Genomic DNA, 6,000 nt, shown 5'->3' on the forward strand with positions numbered 1-6,000 from the left:
ATGGAAAATCTTCTCTCTTGTTCTTTATTTTGATTTTTATTTCTCTTGGGAAAAATAATTTTTTTAGAGAATGGGTGGCTGATAAACCTTTTAAGTTCATTGCATGTTTAAAAACATCTTATTTTTCACCCTTGTTTGTGAATGTTAGACCAGATGCAGTTTTTGAGTCCCACTTTAGTTACAACCTGTTTCCATTGAGCTCTGTAAATATTGCTCAAAATTTTATTACACTGTTGCAAAAAGGAAGCTTGAGGGAATCGGCTTTTCTTCAGAGAGAAACTTCTTTTCTCTGAACAGTACTTATATACATTTATATCTATCTTTGTATTTATATTGTGGTGGTTTTATTTTAATTTGCTTGTTGATGTATACTGGGTTTACAATGTGTAAGTTCCTGCTGTGTACAGCAAAGTGATTCACTTATACATATACTATATACACATTCTTTTTTACATTATTTTTCATTATGGTTTATCATAGGATACTGACTATAGTTCCTTGTGAAATACTGTAGGACCTGTTGTTTATCCATTCCATATATAAAATCTTATATCTACTAACCCTAGACTCCCACTTCACCACTCACCCAACCCGCCCCCCGGCCCCCCGCCACCCCTTGGCCTTGGTGGTTGTTCCCATTGAAGTGTAATTAACATATAATATTATATTAGTTTCAGGAGTACAGTGTAATGATGTGATGTTTGTACATACAGCAAAATGATCACCACAGTGATCATTAGTTAATATGGTCTAGTTAACATCCATGCCACACAAATTACATTTATTTCCTATGATTAGAACTTTTAAGATCTACTCTCTTGCTGCCGCTGCTGCTGCTGCTAAGTCGCTTCAGTCGTGTCCAACTCTGTGCGACCCCAGAGACGGCAGCCCATCAGGCTCCCCCGTCCCTGGCATTCTCCAGGCAAGAATACTGGAGTGCGTTGCCATTTCCTTCTCCAATGCATGAAAGTGAAAAGTCAAAGTGAAGTCGCTCAGTTGTGTCCGACCCTCAGCAACCCCATGGACTGCAGCCTACCAGGCTCCTCCGTTCATGGGATTTTCCAGGCAAGAGTACTGGAGTGGGGTGCCATTGCCTTCTCTGATCTACTCTCCTAGCAACTTTCAGATATAGCATACAACATGTATCTAGCTTTGAAATTTAGAAATTTTACCCAGTTACTTCTGGGGCCCCCACCTCTACCCGCCGAAGTAGTGGTTTCTGGCACTTGATGAATGATTTCAAGCTTGATTTGGGCCTTTCTGCAGCTGTGCAAAATATCTTTTCAAGAATTTCCATGCTATTTTCTTCTTCATCATCTGCTCTGGAAATGCTATTACATATATATTTTTCAATGTTCTGAGGAAGATTCTGCATCTCTGCCTTTTCCCTTCTTTTCATAGAATTACCTCCTTCTTTCCTCTGAATTTTGGGAGATTTCTTCCAGCCCATCTTGGAATGGACTCTGAAGTCTGGCTTCGGGCAGTGGCAAATCTGTTATTTCCTGCCTCTATTGAGTTTCATTAGTTTAGAAGTCATGTGTTTCTTATCCGAGAACTCTTCCTTCCTTGTTTAAAATGGCTCTTTTTCATGGCAGCCTGCTCCTGTCATATTAAAGCAGTGTTCTCTCTGTTCTCACCAGGAATACAAATTAGACTTTAAAAATATATTTCCCTTACTTCCTGATTAACTTTTTCACTGGAGGACAGTTCTCTGAATTCTCAGATTAGCCTCCCTGTTTTATGGAGGTAATAACCTATAATAACAGCACAAGCATTTGAACTAGAAAAACCTGGCATCTCAGTGGTGATGCATGAATGACTCTTCACAGAAACCCTCTGAGCTTTGATTTATTCGAGGGGTGTAATAAACCCCTCATCCTAAAGTTCTTTTAAGGATTAAATAAGATGATGTATGTTGAAAGAATCTGCCTGCAATGCAGGGGATCCCAGTTCTATTCCTGGGTTGGGAAGATCCCCTGCAGAAGGGATAGGCTACCCACTCCAGTATTCTTGGGCTTCCCTGGTGACTCAGCTGGTAAGGAATCCACCTGCAATGCAGGAGACCTGGGTTTGATCCCTGGGTCAGGAAGATCCCCTGGGTAGGGAATGGCTACCCACTCCAGTATGCCTGGAGAACTCCATGAGGTCACAACAAGTTGGACATGACTAAACAACTAAGACTATATGATTTATTATTTTCATTGTATCTTGCGATCATCATTGTAGTCATCATCTTTATCATCATCTTTACTATTATATTTAATTACTGATTTTTTTCTGTTTGTTCAATTCTCAGGTAGAGAGGTCTGATTAGTCAGGATTTGGTGGCTGAGATGGTGGGGGAGGTGATCTATCAGAGATGATATTAGTCTCCATTTAATTTCCCTCAAGAGGTTACCACACATAGTAACTTTTTCCTGGCCAGTTCTTCCCTGATTCAGAAATCACTGGTATCATTTTTTTTTCCTGTAAGAACAAAATTTATTAGCATTAATATATGTACTAATAATGACCACTTCCTTAGTTTCAATGTAGCAAACATTTCACATGTGTGCACTAATGTGTTTGATCTTCATAACAATCTTGCGAAGTAGGAACTGCAGGTATAATGGTGACCAGCAGAGACAAGGTTCTTGCCTTCATTTTCCAGAGGAAGAAACTGAGTTACTAGAGAAGTTGAGTAACTTGTCCGTCATGTCGTGTTGCTTCATTAAAATTTGACACGGTTGCCATCGGAACTTACTGCATAAGGCTCCCAGTTCTTTCCATCTCAGTTTTCCATTTCCATTGTATATATTCCTTATCATACTTAACACTTGTTGAACGTCTTCTACATACCCAGGTCTTATTTTGGGCAAAAAGAGGTCCGAGATGAAGTCTCTACTCTTAAGGTTGAGTTTTCCTATGTAGTGACTGCTTCCATTTTCTGCCAAGATAGCAAGTGGGATCTTTCCCTAATTTCCATGAGTGACATAGAATTTCTCTGGGGTGTGTGTGTGTGTGTGTGCGTGTGTGTGTAGATATATTTGAGTTATTTCAAAATGATATTGGAGGAAGAAATGAGTCAAAGCTACTGGCTCTAGTTAACTTTTTGGTCCCCAAAACAGAATTTAAAATTTACTCTAAATAAAGAGAATTAACAAATGAAGGATCTTAGATGAAAATACAGTTGAATATTTCTACCCTTTGGGGATAGGGAAGGCTTTCTAAGCATTAAACTAGAGGCATAAAACATAAAGGAAAAGATGGATGGCTTTGACCATATTAAAAATGTAAAATTCCTGGAAGACAAAAATCAACATTAGAGATATTAAAGGGGGAAGGTCAAAAGTAAGGAAATATCTGACATAAGATAACAATAGCATCAGTGTAGTTAAGATAACTAAAGAGCTTTTTAAAATCAATAAGATAATATGGAGCCCCATAAGAGAAAACCAGGCTGAGGACATGAAGAAGTGAGCAGTTAACTGAAGAAGGAATGCTCATAGCCTTGAAACGTGAGACGCATGTTTACTGTGATAAAGAAGAAAAATGCTGCAAATTAAAAGAGCACTATAATGCTGCTGCTGCCACCAAGTCGCTTCAGTCGTGTCCGACTCTGTGTGACCCCATAGACGGCAGCCCACCAGGCTCCCCTGTCCCTGGGATTCTCCAGGCAAGAACACTGGAGTGGGTTGCCATTTCCTTCTCCAATGCATGAGAGTGAAAAGTGAAAGTGAAGTCGCTCAGTCGTGTCCGACTAATGCTATTTCTCAGCTATTCATCAGGCAGGATTATTAACAGTGGTAATATCCCATGTAGATCAGGGTGTGGGCAGAATAGGACATTTATGCATGGTAGGTGGGCCTGCAAAACGTTTCCATTTTTTAATCTAGAGGATAATTTGGCAACACAAGAATAATTGGAAAACATGACAGACACACTGTGATGCAGAAATTCTTTTTTCTAACTGAACCATACTTGATCGACAATGTTGTGTCGGCTTCAGGTGCACAGCGCGGTGGGTCAGGTATACACATATATGTATGTATGTGCATGTGTGTGTGCTCAGCCGTGTCTGACTCTTTGCGACTCCATGGACTGTAGCCTGCCAGGCTCCTCTGTTCATGGAATCTTCCAGGCGAGATTATTGGAGAGGGTTGCCTCCAGGAGATCTTCCCGACCCAGGGATTGAACCTATGTCTCTTGAATCTCCTGAATTGGCAGGCGGATTATTTACCACTGTGCCACCTGGGAAGCCCATACACACACACACACACACACAAACACACACACACACACACACACACACACACACACACACACACATACACATACATATTTTTTCAGTTTCTTTTCCATTATAGGTTATTACAGAATATTGAATACAGTTCCCTGTGCTATATAGGAGTTGATTCTCTATTTTATAGATAGTTGTGTGTATCCGCGAATCCCAAACTCCTAGTTTATCCCTCCCCCGTCCCCTTCCTCTTTGGTAGCCACTAGTTTGTTCTCCGTGTCTGTGAGTCTGTTTCTATTTTGTAGATAAGTTCATTTGTCTCATACTTTAGATCCCACATATAAGTGATATCATATGGTATTTTTGCCCTGTGTTTTGAATTCTGTTCTCCAGACCAGTACTGTCCAGTGGAACTGTCAGCGATGATGTAGATGTTCTGTTTTACACTATCTAATATGGCAGGCACTAGCTATGTGTGGTTTGCGGGTATTTGAAATGTGGCTAGTGTCACTGAGGAACTAAATTTCTAATTTTATTGAATTTAACTGAAATTTAAATAAGCACATGTCTTTTGTGACTTCTGAGTTGGACAGGGCAGCTCCAGCCAGTGCTGGGGTGCAGAATGAAGATGCTAAAACTAATTCAGGGGCCTGCAAGTGGAATATCGGATTTCAGAGGAAAGGGATCTCAGATAAATAGTACTACAACATTATAGAAGCAAGTAAGAAGCCTTTATTTTTGTTGGTCAAAGCAAGTCATGTGGTCACATTTAAGGTCCACAGGAGCAGGAAGTGTAACCCTTCCATAGATCAAAGTCAGGGATATGAGAAGTAGAATGTTCTTTCTTTCTCTTCCCCTTCCTTCATCTTGTCCACATCTCTTCCTTTCTTCCCTCCTCCCTCACCTTCCTTCCCCTTCCCCTCCCCTCCTCCCCCTTTTCACCTTCTTCTTCAAATGCACTTAATTGAAACGTTCAGTCCATTCTTCTGGAGGTAGAAATCAAATTTCAGGTAATCTGGGGCTTCTTCATTCCACTCCTCAGCCATTGCTGCCTTCTGCTTACCTTTGTTGCCAACAGCATCATGCCCAGCTCCTTTGGTGCCCTTGTAGGCCCTCCTCGCACACACGTTCACTGCACATGGCACTGTGTCTTGGGCACTCCAGGTCCTCCATGTGGAGGGTCTCTGTGATCTTTGCTATATGACCCATAGCTATATAATCTACCTGTCTCCAACCTGCCTGGACTCGACTTAAACTGTGACCTTGGGAAGGGCAAAATGAGGCAAGTCACTTTCTTAGAGATTCTTTCTGTAGTAAGCTTAGACTCAGTGATGCTGCAGTAACGAACAGTCCACTAACCTCTGACTGACAACAACAAAGGTATCATTTTTTCACTCCAAGCGGATCACCGTGAGTCTGATCCACAGCAGCCCCCCAACTGCTCATTGCTGGTCTCGTGGGAGGGTAAAGAAAGAAGGGGGTGGGTCACAAAATGACTCTTAAGCTTCTACTTTGAAGTGGCATAAATCACCTCTGTGCATATTCTATGTCCAAGGAAAAAATCACGTGATTGATCTTGACCTCAAAGAGAAGAGGAAGTATAATCCCTTCCTATGGAGATAGGCAGTGAAATTTTTGAACAATAATAAAATCAGCACATTCATCATCAACTTTTCCTCTTCCTGTCTCCTTTCCCACTCCCCTATCATCATCTTCAGTATTCCACAGCTTGGGGGTTCTTTATCTAGAATATACGGGGTAGGATATTCTTCAAACGGTGC

The sequence above is a fragment of the Bos indicus x Bos taurus genome, chromosome 19 (genome assembly GCF_003369695.1).
Source record: "Bos indicus x Bos taurus breed Angus x Brahman F1 hybrid chromosome 19, Bos_hybrid_MaternalHap_v2.0, whole genome shotgun sequence".
Lineage (NCBI taxonomy): Eukaryota > Metazoa > Chordata > Mammalia > Artiodactyla > Bovidae > Bos > Bos indicus x Bos taurus.